A 17,356-nucleotide genomic window follows, 5' to 3' on the forward strand; every position below is an offset into this window, starting at 1 on the left:
GGAAAAGGTTTCATGTTTCTTTCTACATGATTATGATTTATGATTATCCACTTACTATTCATTAGCAAAAAAAAAAAATTGTGCCCTAAGCAATAGCGTTAAATGTGAATATTACATCATAAGGTTTCATCCATATTTTAAATGTTTCTAAACTCTTAAATATGCCAATTCATTCCTATTTCTATGTCCCTTTTGGAGTTGAAATAGATACTTCATATATTTATTTGAAATAATGAACAGTGTGCAGCATTGTATAGAAAAAAAGCTAGTAGTCTTTTGAGAATAAAAGCAAATCAATAGTAATATCTCTTAGAACAGAAGCACTTTTGTTGACAGAGGGAGCATGGTTTAATGGGAAGCAAAGTAATCTTTGTTTTCAGTCAGACTATTGGGATGTGCATGAGAAATGACATGCTCTGACCACTTGTTCTATATGAAGAGATAGCCTGGAATGTTCAAAACAAAGAAGGAAGGAGGAAGAGGGAGAGGGAGAGGCAGAGGGAGAGGGAGAGGGAGAGAGAGGAAATTATTTGTGTTATCAAGATGGCCAATTTATGGCTTTAACATGTAACATCGTCATGAGATTTTTTTGTAATTTTATAAATTTGTCTTCAATTCCCATTGAGAATGACTTTTTCAATTAAAGTTAATCATCCCAGCGCCCCAAAGAGGGGCAATTCGGCTGTTTACACTGTGGCCTGTGAATGTGACTAAGTTATCATTTCATGTCCAATCTTGGAATTGAAGTCTTACTAAGGTTTTGATGATGGTAAAGATGATGACGATGATGATGATGATGGATGGTAATATTTCAAGATAGTAACGTCAATGTATCCAGATAGATAAATAGATAAAGATAGTTATAGCTGTAGATATAGAAATAAATTAGAGGAATTTTTTTGCTCATCTTTTGCTATGGGCAATGTACAAATTAAATACATCCTGATCAAATTTCTTTATCATCACCTTCAGATGATAAGCAATAAGGCGGAAGTCCATGTAAGCAATCAATGATTGTTCCAGATTTTAAAATCTAGAAGTGCTTACTCCTAGGAAATAATTGTTTTATTTTTAATTGCAGGTACTTCCTTGTAAAATTACAAGAGAAACAGTAAGTATGGGTCCCGCTTTCGTGCAAGAGTGTTATTAGGTTACAAAAAACTTAGTAAAAGAGACTTGATGTTTGGTGACTACATACATTACACTAAGTGAATTATAAATTATTCTAGTATTTATGGAAAAATGAAAGCAAACAAATTTGTCTTTCTGAGCTTTCAGTGAGTGCACTGACAAACACATTCAATTACCAGGGGTTGCTGGTCTTGGTTCTTTGTTTTTTACGTAGGCTGCATGTTTACATTTAAGTTTTCCAAAATGCAAAAATAAAAACTATACAGCCCCTGGTTTCCTTGTCCCGCACACCAGAGGGTGTTGGAAAGCATTTGCCTTGAGAAAGTTAAACATTTAAGGAGTGATTAGAGTTGACTTGCAGCTCTACAGTAAAAGCATTTTTTTTAGTTTAAAAATTCTATCTTGTCTCAAAAGTTTAAAATATTTTGCTTAAGGTTTTCGAAAAACAATATTTTTATAATTCATAGTAATGTAATGATTAAATTGAATTAATCTAAACATAATCCACTTTTAATCCCATTTTATAGCCCTTCATGTAAGTTCACATTTGTTTGAATGCTTCCAAGTGCAATCAATGTTCAGTTGGAAAAGAATCTGAAGCCAGAGAGCATTCCCCAATATACTATAATATGGCCACAAGGTGGCCCCAAACACCTAAGTATGGTATTTTACCTCTTGAAAAGTTAATAGAATTTTACCAGAAATATTAACAGTAATTTATCCGATAAATGGGTTAATACTTCAGAAATATAAAATCACTTCAACTTTCAGATGAAGTTTTGAAGTATAATTTACATTATTTTAAAAAGCAGGCATTCAAAACAACACATTAAATTGGTGAGAACTTAAAGGAATTTGAAAAGAAATGATTAGTCTGCATAATTAATTATTCAAATGTATTGTGTTTAGGTTTTTAAAATGAATTTATCCTCTATTTTGCACAATTTTTTTCACTTAATTTCCAACTAAACGATAAGAAAATATTTACAAGTTAATGAACTTTATCTTTAGCATAATTAAAGAATTTTAAAACTAAACAGAGTATGTCTAATTTTTAGCCCTTGGAAAGCCTAATTCTAAAAGTATATATTTTTGGAAAATCAAGTAAACTAAAGTATATAATATTCATAGACTATTTGAAAATAACTATCCCAATCAAGCAGCTATAAAGTTAAATCATTTAACCAAATATTATAGTGAAGCTATGAAAATAAAATGAATGTTATTAAATGATTACAATGTTTAATAAAGATGATATGAAGACTGTCACTTTGATTAAATAAATAATAAATAAATAATAGATGTAAATATATAGCCTTGATAAAAATGAGAGTTATTGTTACTATGTTCACAAAATTATACCTGTTGGCAAGTTTTCTGGTCTTTATATGACTCACCTCACCTTTACATGTGGGTGGATAAGATAAAGTGCACAAAGCATATTCTTTAACTAGAACTTCTAAAGTAAATATATTAATTAGTCCTGAATTATAAATAAAAATGAAAACTGTGGTATAAGTCTGAATTTTTAAAATATTTTTTAATAAAAATGAAAGGTGTTTATGGACTCATAGAAATGTATATTTTATGATCAATGTATGTAATTTTTGTAATTTTATGGATTATATAAACAAACATAAAAATTTTATGTAATTTTATGGATTGCATAAACACACATAAAATATTTTATGTAATTTTATGGATTACATAAACAAACATAATCAATGTTTTGATTTGTTTGTTTATGTAATCCATAAAATTAATTCCACATAATTTTTAATTACTATATAAATAGAGCAACAAAAGAAAGAAAAGAAACAGAAACCGTTATTTTAAACTGATCTTCCTATCACCTTGAATGAAAAGAATGAATTATCTAAATAAAACCTGCTAAAATTTTCACATATTGCAGCAGATTATATGTCTTCATCAGACGATTTCTGGGACTTAGTCTAAGAAAGTGGTAGCTCAGTGACCTTTCATCTTGTAATATAGAGTGCAGAATTATTCCTGAGATTTATAGGTAGCCAAACTTTAATGGGATTATTTCTGTAATGCACTGCCTACGGTCATCAGTCTTGTTCTAATTCTCATTACTCTGGCCTCAAGAAGGCGAATCTGTGAAAGGAACCATTACTGCAGTATATTCAGAATGGTTCATGTTTCACCTGACTGAGTTTATGTGGCTTATGGAATTCAAAACAGTTAGTCTTCGTCTTTCTAATCCTTTCTCCCTCCTCTGTCTCCTTTTTAGGTCCTTCAACGTCATTTTCAAAATTCATATCTATTAATTCCCTAGCTCATGCAATTACTACATGTGAGTCTGAGAATGTAATTTAAGTTTTCAGGTAACATTATCTCTTTATGCAACTGACATTTTCACAATCATTCGCAGATGAATGTATTTAGAACAGTTACATACTGAGCCCTTCCTAGTTACAATAATAGAGAGTATTTCTAATGATAACAATAACAGATAAACTACTGTGTCCTTGGAAATTAATACAGTTCAAACTTCCATTTTCAAAAGCTAAAAAAAAAATTCTTTTTAAACGGAATGAAAAATTTATGTTAGAATTTGTGACAGAATCAGACTTAAAACAACAAGAATTTCTCATTTCAACTCAAGCACAAAATTATTATCACATGATACAAGTTAATTTTTTCAAAAATTTTAAAGTGGTAGCCCAAGTCATATTGCATGCTATTGTTAAAGAAAACACACACTCAATATTAATGAAAAAGCATTGGTCACATGAATTCACATATAATGACAATAATACCAATAAATTAATAGGTACAATAATAATAGGTAACACTAGAACACCTATTGTATGACAAGTGTTAATAACCCTTTACAGTAATTGTTTCTTTTAATCATGCCCATTGCACTATTATGTAAGTACAGTTATTAACCCATTTAACAGATGAAAAAACTACCAGGTATATTAAATATTAAATATATGGTTAAGTAACACAGGCTTTAAACCCAAACATCTTGGTACCATGGTCCATGCTTTTGTCCATCAAAGAAATTCTAAGAAAGGCCATCTTGCTCATCTTGTCATTGTAAGAAAGGCAATCTCAGAGCTTCTGACATGCAGCCTTCTCACTATGCCGTTTTCCTATTAAACATGACCTTCATCAAGTGTCCTCACAAAAATACAATGCTACATGGGAGAACGATTTTCAGAATGACCAAGTTTGAAATGCAATGGCTTCTATAGAGTACATATCGTAATTGCCGATGGGGGTGTGGAAGCTCTGGTTCATAAGAATTTTTAGCAATAGAATTTTGGGGTCCACTTGGTATGCAGACATACATTTTTTATGTAGCCTTCTTGTCTGGAATGGAATATTTGTATCACATTTGAATCCTTGCTGCAAAACGACAATTGGCTATTGTAAATGTGAAGTACAAAACAGATCACCAACCAAGATGCTGCTCCCATCTGAAGCAGAATTCCCTCTCAGTAGTCCACTGAATGAATCTGAGGCTACACAAAAACATATCCTGAACTAATCTGGTAACTTCTTCTGATATTTTCTTGAAAGACATCATGTGAATTTGAATGCAATGCAACTTGAAAAAGTGATGAAATTCATGACTTGTATTATTCATTCCCAAAGTACCTACTATTCATCCTTCTTACATTTATCAAAACAGGAATATAATAACAAGTCATATGGTTATTCATCTATACCTCACTGTAGCAGAGGCTCTGTTTTGTTTTTCTCTCTCTCCCTATGTGTATCTCTGGATGCTTCCATAGTGTCTGGCGTATGGTAGGTCTTAAAGGATACATGGTGAATGCAGGAATGAATGAATGAAACACGATACCGAAAGGTTTCTTCAAGAGTCTTTATAAGAGAAAATCAAAACTGAAGACTGTGGTATGTGGAGACATTAGATGACTGCCCAATGATATTCTGCTATCTAATTTACTACTATTCCACAAATTAAAACTTTTAGAACTGCTAAAATTTTTGTTATAAATCATACGATATTTAATTGTGATTATCTCACATTAGAACCACCTCTACTCAAGTACCAAATCTGTAGGATTCTTTCTTATGTCTCTGGGTGTGGCACTAGGGGTGGGTGGCTCATATAAACTTCCCCCAAAATGAATGAAATAAATTAGAAGCTGAGGGAAATAAAATGAGCAAGTTATTATTTAGATTTCAGGAGATCATTTAAATTCATTAAAAAAAATGCAAAAGAAAAATATGACACATGCAAAAGAATAAATAGCTACATATGGTAGCCTAAAATCAAAAGACAGTTAAATTAAACAGTATGAATGTTCCATTGTCATTGTAGTTAGTCTGTTAGCACTATTAAATATCGAAATTTTCCATAAGGATTATTTGGGCTATATGCAATATCTTAGTTTGCTTCTAGAAAGAACAAAGCTCTTCTCATCCACACCTTCTTCTTCTTAGACCTACCTAGAACTAGGTTTGACCCAGCCTCTACCAATAAAGTGAAGTGAACTGATGTCTTTGCCCTGAAGTCAAGATTATGGTTGCCATTTCTTTAACTTCACATCTCTATTGGGCTGCATGCCCAGTAAAGGTTGTACACCTAACACTGACATGTCTTTGTGCTAGAAAAAACAAACGAACATGTTTTTTTCCTCACTTCAGATTTTGTACTCTATGACGGAGGATAATCCAACACCAACAAAAAAGGTTGAGTAAAGAAATTGTTTCTCTTAACTTAGATTTTAGGGATATTTAATTTCCCAGTATTTTCTTTTTCTTTCTTTTTTTTTTTTTACTGTTAAAAATAAATACTGTGTCTATTACTAAGATAGTAGAGTTTTATGAATTAATAAAAATTAAAAAAAAGATTATGCAGAATTACCTACTTATTAAATGTTGAAAAATGGGGTATACATTTTTAAAGGCATAATAGCTAGAAGAGATTCTTAGAAAAATGTAGAGTTCTCGTTTTTTTTATTGCATCGATCCAAAAAGCTTTGTCAGTAGGAAAAAAAAAATCACTTATTTAGTATAGAAATTCTATAGAAAATCTCCACTCTTCCTTCCAGCAGGGGAAAAGAAAAATAGAAAGGAAAGAGAAAAAGGGAAGAGTGCTTCTAAGTACAGGACTGTACTGAGCATTCATTTTTGAACAAATCTCCAAAACAGTGGCAGAAGCCTTGGTGAAGGGTGTAGATAAAAACAGACAGACTTTCTGTAGGTTCTTATTCATGGGGAAAGGGTTTTATTCAAATTTGGGAAGCTAGATGCAGACATATAAATATTCATGTTGGTGTTTTTCACTCTCCTGAGACTACATATTGAAAAGTCACTCTGGTGACAAAATTTGGTTCAAGACTGCAGAGCAGGAATAACCACCAACTTACAGTCCTTTATGAAGAAGGAGAAGGAGAAGGAGAAGGGAGGGGTGGGAGGAGAAAGGAAGGGAGGGTGAGGGGAGAGGAGTAGAAGAATGCGAGAAGGGGAGAAGAAGAGAGAAGAAGAAGAAGAAGAAAGAAGAAGAAAGAAGAAGGAGGAGGAGAAGAAGGGGGAGAGAAAGTTTTATATTTGACTAGGCTAATTGTTTGATATTGGTTACTCAGTTTCTGCTTATTTGATTAAATAAGTTAACACACACTATTTTATTTTAATGGTTTCTTTTATGTCATTGCTAAAGCAAACAAATGTTGGTGTTAAAATAACACACAATCAGGGTTCTGTCAAACTGTTTCAATACCCTTTGTTAAATTAACAAATATTCCCAATCAATAACTGATGTTCTGAGTGTAATAACTTATGTCTATGCATTTTACATCCTGATACTCTGGAGAAGTCATTTCATTATAAATGCAGAATTTCCCATTATTGCTTGCTAGTGCAATAAACTACATTGGTGTCAATTTCAAATCTTTAAAAGCCTAGGTGTTATAATATCTATAAAATTTACTCTCATTTTAAAGGATACACTCTAGCCAACTGATCTGTCATATACTTTATGCTATAATGTAAAGGATAACGTAATGAATCGAATGTACAATGTGGCAGATGAAAGAATACTGGCCATAAAATTCACAAGACCTACAGAAATATTATTTCATATAGGGTAACAAAAAAAGCACATGGGAAACTCAAGGATTTTTGTAATAGCCATACATGAAGAAGGGGAAGAGGAAGGGAGGGAGGGAGAGAAAGGAAAAGAGGGAGAAGGAGGTAGGGAAAGGAAGAGAGGGAGAAGGAGGGAGGGAAAGGTGTGTGTGTGGGGGAGAGAGAGAGAGAGAGAGAGAGAGAAGCAGGGCTCTGAAAGTGTTTAGACATGTTATTCAATGATAAATTTCCTGTTGTGAAGCCATGTTGTATTATACCTTGAAGCCCTTTGCTTAATTTTGTGCTGAATCTTGAAATACTGTTTTTTTATATTTCTACATCATACAGAGTATTTAGAATCAAGGCTGTTTTCTAAAAAGGGTGAGGGGAGGATTTTAAATTGAGATGACATGGTTTGGTAAAGTGATTTATAATGTTACTGACAAACTCTCTAAGGACATGTATCTCTACTAAAGGGGATGGTTTATATGAAGGCATTCAATCTCCCACAGGCAGTCATTATTTTCAAGGAATGCTACATTTATTTTCTAAAATGTGGTAAAATGCAATTTTATTTATTCTTACTCAATTTTCAGCTTCCCCTTTCTTTCAAACCCACCACTAATACGGCAATGTTTATAGAGAGAGCCTCATGTACACTGCAAGAGAGAAATAAAAATGCAGAGACATTAGTGAATCAGATTTTTTCTTTAAAAAAAATCAAGTTACTTTTTTTTATTAGTTGCATTGATAAAGAGTTAAGTAAAAGTTATACCGAAACATTTGTTTTAAAACTGATTATTTTAACGGATCAATGTTAACATTACATTAAGGATAATGCATTCCCAGAAATCTACAACTTCAACGTGATAGATGTGATTTTTTACAATGTGTGCCTCTTGAGTGAGCTGGATTGAGTAGTGACAAAGGAGCTATGGCAAAGGCAAAAACGGCCTCATATGCTTTAGATACCCTTACAAAAGACAACACAAATGGATTTTAAAAGGGCTCGAGGTCTCACTAAAATGTCAGATGAGGTGAGGATGCTGTATGTAGGGCAAGAAAGGAAGAAAAGAACAGATGTGACTCTGAGCTGATATTGTTATCTTAGAAAACAGGCATTCCTTGTTGACCCTCTGAAATTTTCTCGTGCTCATGCATGAAAAAAAATCTGTAGTTTTGAATGTTGAATTTACTGGACGTAAAAGCAGGGGATGTTACATTAGGGCTCTGTGGATTTAGTCTAAGTGCTTTAACTAGAAAAAAGAAGGCAGATTTTAGAATGTTTAAATTCAGAACTTTTTTTCTACCTGCATGTTATCAGGTTATTGTAACGATGGCAAAATAAAATTTTCTTTATGAACTCATTGGTCTGAATCAAGTGTCAAGAAAAGGAAAACAGATTTTCCTATGTTAACCTTCATTGCTCAAATATGTATTCATAATGCTATTCCTTTGACTCTGTTCTTTTTCAAAATATTCGTAATAGGGACCGTATACACTTAGTACAAATGCTTCAATGTCACCATGGCTCAGTATAAGCCGACAAGAATGAGGGAACCTTTTTTGCTATTTGATTTTTAACTACAGTCTATTTCAGACATGACTGCTAAATATAGTATGGTTAATAAAGTGATTTTTCTGAAACCCTATTCAGACAGTATTTTAGGTTAATCAAAAGCAGTTTTCAAAAAGAGACCTGAAATTTAGAGATCAAATCCCTGTGTAAAATTACTTATGATTGGTATAAATAATTTCTCTGCTTATACTTTATTACTTTGTATCAGTGTTTTGCAAGCACTTCTAATGTAGCAACAGCATTAGAATGTAATTTGCATAGTAAAAATAAGAATATATTATATTAATGTTTTTGAAACCCAAGGGCTAAACTAGAGGTACTTGGGTTTCTATCCATAATTTTTATTAATTGCTAACTATGCAACGCTATTACTGATAATAACACTTAACAAAAATATGGTTCACTTTGCTGCTGAATCAGCACCCTCAGAACTAACGCTGTTCGTGTGCTGCAGCCTAGCGGAATGATTTGGTATAAAAATGACATATTCCAGGACAGAGTGTTAGCACTTGCTGCAAAGTAGGTTAAGAAACAGGAAATAACTTATATCTCCAGAAACCGCACAGATAATATACATTCTACCCCCAGTTACTTGTTTATATTGGAAATTAAGTGAAGATCAAGAAATGCATCCTAGAGTCTGAACAGGGCTCACGTATTTTGTAATTAACCTTTACAGTTTCAAATATTCTCTTTTACAACAACAAAAATCCTGCCTCTTTCAGATTACACTAACTTTCTTCATAATGTGTCAGTAATGTATATCTCTGTAATTATAAAATCAATTTGTATCCCTCTTTAAAAAAAAAAGAAAATGTGAATGTAAGTAAAAATTTTACAGTGTAATATTAAAATGAATACCTGTATATAACTGTTCTGATCATTAAACAGCTATTTTGTATAAACATCTAGGAATATCATTGGAAGCACTGACCAGGTACCAGACAATTTAACCATCTCATACCTATACAAATGTATGTGGATGTTACACAGATTATATGGTGCTTTCCTATTTTAACCTTAGTTTTTTTTGTTTGTTTGTTTTTGCTTTTGTCCTATTCCAAGACATCTAAGTATATGGAATTCTATTCTTTGATTAGAGTCGGGAAGGCATATGCAATCACCAGGGAAGTCAATTTATTAGCACAAAGTATTTGAAACCAAGGAAGTACCTGATTTAATGAAAGCAGACATCAATTCATACTTTGAAAACACAGCCCCCCCCCCAAAAAAAAAGTAAAAGCAAATGAAAGAAGCATTTCTTTATGTTTTTATCATCAGAATGGATTTATATTTGATGTGTCCCTAAGCCACAGACACAGTCTGCTTATATCTGTGCACTCTCCAACCCCTTCACCCTCCCCAACCCAATAAACCATGATTTCCTTATACACTATACATTGAATACATATGTGCCACATTACTACATTGCAGGGAAGGGGGACAAGGCACATTATCCGCGCAACTTATTTACCTGTTTCTCTATGACACCTTTTCCTTTTTATTTCATCACTTTAACTATAAATGAAACTAGAGCTCTTGTCAATGACATAATGTTTTCATGAAAGTTCTGCTAATTAAAAATCCTCACCATACCAGACCTAAAAAATAAGCACACTCTTGCCAAGTGTTATTCACCACAGAGACACTGTTGTAGCTACGTTTTAAGGAAGGATAGAGAGGGGGATGGTGTGGTGGGAGAAAGTCTAACATATGCATTGATGTATAACAGTTGTCAGCCTCAGAAGGACAGATTATTTTTAACATAGATCCTTCAAGAAAAAAGAAAGAAAGAAAGGAAGAAAGAAAGAAAGAAAACATAATGCATCTCCAAACAGCTGAGAGTAATGGATGTGTAGTTTTGGATAACAGAAGATTTTTACTGGAATGAAGAACCATAATTACAGAAAATAGTATTTTTTTTATTTATTTATTTTTTTAGCAAAAGATGATAGGGCAGTGCTTAAATGATGTCTATCTTTGATTGCACCTGTAGACCCCATTTTTCAGCTATAAGGAGATGGTAGGTTTTGATTGCAGGGGCATAAAAACACTTTCAGACTACTGCTTTTGCCCCTACTTACTGTGCCATCAATAGTTACTTGTTGGGAACATGCATTTAGACTTGCAATGTGCTGCATTAATTTAACACCACATAAAATATGGATTTTATTGCAGCAGAGACAATGCTGCAACTGCTGACTACATGCATTTAACCTCCCCTCTTCCTCTTCCACCCATACTTCTGACTCAGACATAAATATGTGAATATGGGAATGATACCTATTCTATTTCTGATAAATGACAATCTAGTTTATTTATGTAGATGCTTAGTGACCATTGACTGTTTCAAGGAATCTGTCTTCTGCCTGTCATTTCTCTTTATGTTCAATGTACAATGAAGTGATTATGAATAAGCACAGAGTGAATCCATTCATATGGAATGCAAAGTAATGTCAGATGGTTCTAAGAGTTCACAGCAACAATGTTATCTCTTAAGCTGATTTTTAAATAAAGACGAACAAGTATAAGGATGACAAATTTCTCTCCGTAATACATTTTCAGCATCTCTTTGGAGTGAATGAATTCACAAACTCTAATATCATGACCCCACTGTTGAGCATAATATATAATGTATCCAGTTTTACATTACCCTACATTCAAAGCAGTTCTTTCTGGACTCCAATATATAGTTTTATGCTTTTAATGTATTAATGTATTAAAGATAATTATTTGGAAATGATTGCCAAATATAACTTAAAAACATCCTTCCCCCTCCCTCCAAGGAAAGAAAATACAAGACCTTAAGGGAGTTTTTTTTTTTTTTTTAAAGAGAGAGAGATTAAGACTTCCTACCTTTTTTATCGGCTTCTGGATAACGGAAGTTGGTTCCAGCCCAAATAACCCTGGAGAAATTTTCACTATGTCCCCTTCTTGTTTGTTTTCGGCTGTTATTTTTCTATCACTGATTCTACTTCAATCTAACTCAAGCTTTCTCTCAGCATCACTTTTAACTCTGGACGGCAGGGAACCGAAGAAAACGGACTGGGGCGGGAGGGGGGCGAGCTCTCTCTGATTGGCTTTCATTCAGTGCTCCTGATTGAGGAGGAGAAAAAAAATGGGAAAGGAGAGGGGGAGAAGCCCTTCCTCACTCGGAGAGAAAGGTTCTGCTGATAGAGCTGCAGCACTCGCCCTGGGAAGGTTGGAGACTGGGGAAGTGCTGGCTTTTGCTAGCACACAGCGATTTGCAAGTGAATGCGAGGGGAGGGCGCATCCGAGAGGAGGGCTGTGGATGAAAGGCGTCCCCTCCCCCCAGGGCAAAAAGACTCTCTGTTTGAAGGCGAAGGTAATCAGCCCAATCTAATCCGGCTGTGTCGTAATACAATCTCAGGAACAGGACTGCTTCGTGCGATTCTCTTTTAATAGATACTTTTTCTTCTTCTGACATATATATTCCTGCATCATCCTTACGCCAGGCTATCGAAATACAAGTATTAACGGAGTGCCAAGTCAAATTGCAACCAGAACTGAAATGTTACTAGCGTGATTTTTGCTGCGGTTTAAATTTTCAATTTTGCTTTCAGTGAACTTTTTTCTCCCTGATTCTCCAAATACGTTATTTTTGTTGTTTATTGTCACACGAGAACATCCCTTGCTCATCGTTTTGAAATGTCTGTGAGCCAGTCTTGTCTGCTTAACTTGATGTGCTTTGCATTTTTCTATTTTATAGGTAAAAAATATTTTATTCATAATTTAAATATGTAATTAATGCATTAAAACATTTAGACTTTGGACTTGACACAACCTTCCTTTATTTCTTCTTTTTTTTTTTTTCTTTTTTTTTCTTCCCAGAATTTCAGTTTCATTCCCAAATGTGTTTGGAGCAGATGGAAATACATCTGAGTGGTTCTATTTATGTATCAATCATCTAAGTCCATCTCTCCATTCACCTATCTCTTCATTAGGTTGGAATCAACCAAAATCTTACCAAAGGATGTCAGTATAACTCCACGGAATAATGAACATCTTTATATTTTTCTGGCTACATGTGGATATCACTTTAAAGTAAATAAACTATATAAAATACGATAAAATAGTAATATACTACACAATAATTTTAAAGCTGGGGGGAATTATGAAGATAATCTTGTCCAGCTGTAACATTTTTTTTAAATAGATAATACTGCTCAGAAATGTTAAATGACTTGCTTAAGCAAGGAATCCAGTGGCAGAGTTAAAACTATAATGGCAGTTCATATTTTATAGTTATATAAATAGTTTATATATATATATATGTTTATATATACTTCCAATTTCAATTCTGTACTGTTTCTGAGATGGCGTGCTATGTCCTGGGTATATATTTGATTATTCCAACATCAGTAGGTCCATTACATTGTCAGCATAGTGGGAAAGGAAAGAATCTCAACCTGAGAGAAAAAAGGGGGGGAGGGAAATTCTAACTTAGATTCAAAAAAGTTTTACTATACCCCAAGGTTATTATATGACCAATGCTACCAACTAGTTTTATATTTTGAAATATCAAATATCTCCACTGCACAATCTTATATTTAGAGACAAAGGGACTTTTGAAATGCTAATTTTACACATGAGAGCGTTAAGATCTGGACAACTGTAATGACCCTGTTCAAGCTGTGTGACAACAGAGGTAGAATTCTTACATTTATTTCTATCACTCATCCATAGTTTTTTGTGAACAGAGTGTTCTAACTTTAGAGTCAGGTCAAAATAAGCATTCCATTTTGTTCTGTGATGTATCTATGTTAATATGATGTATGTGTCTGTTCCATATAATATTGCTTTGACATATTACTGTTGGTTGTCAGGAGAAATTTTGGAATCTCGTTCTTTATATAAATTACATAGTGTTTAAATGCAGAAGATCAGGTGCACACACGTGTGAGGGCCTCTTATAAGATTAACTATTTTTGCCTGTTTGTTGTTAGTTTCAGAATAAATGGCTGCCTAATGTGAGGAGTTGTTTGAATTGCACTTAAATAGGTCTAGTTGAGAAAATAGCGAAGGGCTGAGATCCGATGGGAAATGACATTTCATTTAATGAAAAAAACATGTTGCAATGAGGTATTTTCAAAATAAGTTTCTTAAAGAGAGAAGTATACTCTTCTTCTGTCACCTGAATTTCTGAGTTGGTATGATTGCTGTGCTGTGGGTAGCCATCAGAAACTCAGGTTGTATCTGTCTGGATGCTTTGCCATTCTTAAGGAACTGGACTCATGTATATGATCCAAGAGAAATCACCCCACATATGCTTTGGAGAAAGAGGAGTAAAATGAAAAAGGAAAGCACGCTCCCTTCCGTTGGAATCAGCTATGATTTCTTTGGCTGGAAACAAGACACTTGGCCAATTGTTGCAAGATAGGCTTGGAAATACAGTTTTTACTCTGGAAAGTCATTTATACTGGTAGAGAAGGATGTAACAGAATTGGATACAAAGAGCAGCAGTGCTGTCATAGCTATATATCATGTGGTATATTTTAGGGCTTTTTTAGAGGAAAAAAATCTTGTTTTTGTCTAAAATTAAAATTGTCATTATGTTAGTGAATGGTATCCATGCAGATAATTTTAAACCACTCAAGTATGAAACAATGGTATTACCAGTTATTGCATTTTCTGTTTTATAATCAGGTAATGCATTTAACAAGACATCCATGTATCCCAAAGTTCAGGAGATGTAGCTATAGCTATGAGAGAGCATTTGAACAATAAATGTATTAAAACTTATCCCGTTTGCCTTCATGCCCTCCTTATAAAAGAGAAACTCATATGCTATCTTATTGAATATAAGCTTTAGTAATAAAAACTGAAATAAAGAACAAACAGAACATTGGTTAAAGATTCAAACCTCTGATGATGAATTTTGTTTAATTAAGCAATATCATTTTCCAATTCCTTCTTTATTTTACTTTATAAATGGGTTAGCTTGAGATTCTGCAAATTCCTTTATTTCTTTTGGGTTTCCTTTGGGAATTTTATGTAAAGTAGTCCTGTGAATTAGATAGAGCTTCCCTGTAGTCACCAGTGTTAGAAAATGGTAGCCTATGAAAAGTCAGAGGGCGGCCGGATGGCTCAGTTGGTTAGAAGTGATCTCTGAACAATAGGGTTGCCGGTTCGATTCCCACATGGGCCAGTGAGCTGCACCCTCCAGAACTAGATTGAAGGACAACGACTTGGAGCTGATGGGCTCTGGAGAAACACACTGTTTACCAATACTCCCCCAATACAATTAAAAAAAAAGAAAAGTTAGAAAAACAGACAGTAAGCTCTGTATGAATAGGACGAATGGATCACTGTCTCACAAGAGTGTCCTCCAGTATGATGAGAAGCCACGTGTATATTATAAGCAAGTACATCATAAGCTGATGAAAACTTTAAAATGTGTATTTCTATACTTTTCAAACTAAATGGAAAATTACACAGAAAAACATCTCACTATAATCATAAAACATTCAATACAATGAAGAACATTTTATCATTATAATCATGGGACCCTCTGAATGCTGATCTCCTTCCTTGCAAATGTAAAAGACCTAATTTGTTTAAAATCGATGGAATAAAACAACCTTCTATTTCATGTGGCATTATCTGCCTAAAATTTGTCATGCTGTTACTAAACAGTAAGCATCGATCCTTCAGGTGTCACTTGCTAAACTTGCTTTAAAACAACAACTTCCCAGCTCCCCTTTCCTGGGTTCCTTTGAATGATATTGGAGATAATATCGATTTCCACTATAACAAGAAATTAATCACACCTAGTTCTCTCTCTATGGCTATAAGAGGAGAGGCGAGAATGTCTACACTGCTTTACTCTCCACAGATACATTGGCAGAAAAATTGTTTGGCACAACTTTCTTGACACACATTGTTTTCAAATCTCCTTCAGGTCTGCCTTACTGGATCGCAGAGATTGGAACATTAAAAATTACACTCCCCTGGCAGTGAGTGTTTGGGGTAGGGAAAGGGAGTGATTCATATTCCATTTTTTTTCAGATATTCTCATCATCCTTGAATTAGAAATAGAGTTAAATTAGGAGAAAGGTGAGGTGGCAGGCATAGAAATGCTACCATAGCTGAGGAAGCATGGTTTAGCACTCAGTCACCCCTACCTGAGGCTCTGTTGGCAGCTGTTTAGTCCACAGTCCTGGATGTGTGATTCTGGCGGTTGGAAGTACTTTTGATATTCATTCACCTAGTCCTTCTTCATCTCCCACTCAAAGTAAAATTATTATTATTATTATTTATTGCCTCAAGTAGCTAGAGTGGTTTCTGTTATCTGGGACTGAAATCTAACTGTAACCTCAGTTACTGTTACTATTTAACCATTCTTAATATTTCTTAGCTCATGTAACTTGGGAGTGGGACCAGGGAGGATAGAGCCAGGGAAAGGGTAAAATATTAAACAGCCAATTATGTTTAAAAAAAATGTAATTATTTTGAAAAACAATCAAGAGTTAACGAAAGAACATGTGCTCTTAAGTGTATTTTGATCTTCCTGTCCCCTTCTCTTTCTAAGCCACATGTTCTGTGTACTTTAGGTATAAAGGTCAGGGCTAGAGTTCTTAATTTTTTTAGATTAAACCTGAATCACACTGCTCATTTTTTTCTCTACCTACAATTTTTAATGTAAAAAAAAAAAAAATTGGTTACCTATGAAAAGATTTACAAGTAAATTGAATACTATATTCTTAGCAAGGCAGAAAAAAGATAGATTAAATAATTCTCATATTGATTGAAAAGTAAATTCTTACTTAATCCTACTGTTTCCATCCATACCCAAATAAGGTTAGTAGCCTATTGTTAATTTTGAAACATTGGCGAAGTATCAGGAATGAATTTCCCATTGTCTGGTTGTGATTTAACTTTGTGCTTGAGAATGTGAATGAAAGAAAAAAATCTTTCAAATAAAAAAAAAAAAATAGTGGAAAACAATAAGTCCTGTCTAATGTGTTTGCAACTGCATTTAATGAACAAAAATATCATCTTTTATTTTTATATTTTATTCTGTTATATCGTTAATGCAGAAATTAGGTCTGAGTGGTGAAAACAGCATTTTAATTAATATCACTGAAAAGCCATTCTAAAAATTCTGAGGATCTTTTTAAGAAAAGGCAATTTTTTAAATAAATTAAATATCTGTTATAAACAACTAAACCAGGGGGGTCCAAACTTTTTTCAACGTTTTTCACCAAGGACCCTATGCGGTAAAATACACAAACAGCCGGGCCACTCACTCGAGGTGAAGTTCGTATTGCCTCACCTGGTTTATTTAAGTAAACTAAATATATTTTTGGAATTTGCTGCAGGACAATTAACAATGGATTGTGGGCCGCAGTTGGCCCAGCGGGCCGCAGTTTGGACACCCCTGAGCTAGACAATCACAACTATGATTTTATTTTTTTTCTCTCTTAAAATATCATTTCCTTCCTGCTCCTCCTTTCCTTCCCTTATTATTTGTCAATTAACTGTTTATTGTATAGTACTGTATCCTATTGTAAACTATTAAATTAATTTCACAGCTTCTTGGATGCTAGCAGA

At 33.7% G+C, this 17,356-nt stretch overlaps 1 protein-coding gene across 2 annotated transcripts in view; it reads right to left on the minus strand.

Moving 5' to 3' along the window:
• Positions 1-12,035, minus strand: part of LOC117024421 (cadherin-10) — a 147,611-nt gene extending 135,576 nt beyond the window's left edge. For both annotated transcript variants that reach the window (XM_033109750.1, XM_033109749.1), the window contains exon 1: positions 11,639-12,035. The gene's annotated coding sequence lies outside the window, so the exon portion shown is untranslated. The remainder of the gene's footprint in view (positions 1-11,638) is intronic.
• Between the last annotated feature and the right edge of the window lie 5,321 nt (positions 12,036-17,356).

This window comes from Rhinolophus ferrumequinum, chromosome 7, assembly GCF_004115265.2.
Source record: "Rhinolophus ferrumequinum isolate MPI-CBG mRhiFer1 chromosome 7, mRhiFer1_v1.p, whole genome shotgun sequence".
NCBI classification, from domain to species: domain Eukaryota; kingdom Metazoa; phylum Chordata; class Mammalia; order Chiroptera; family Rhinolophidae; genus Rhinolophus; species Rhinolophus ferrumequinum.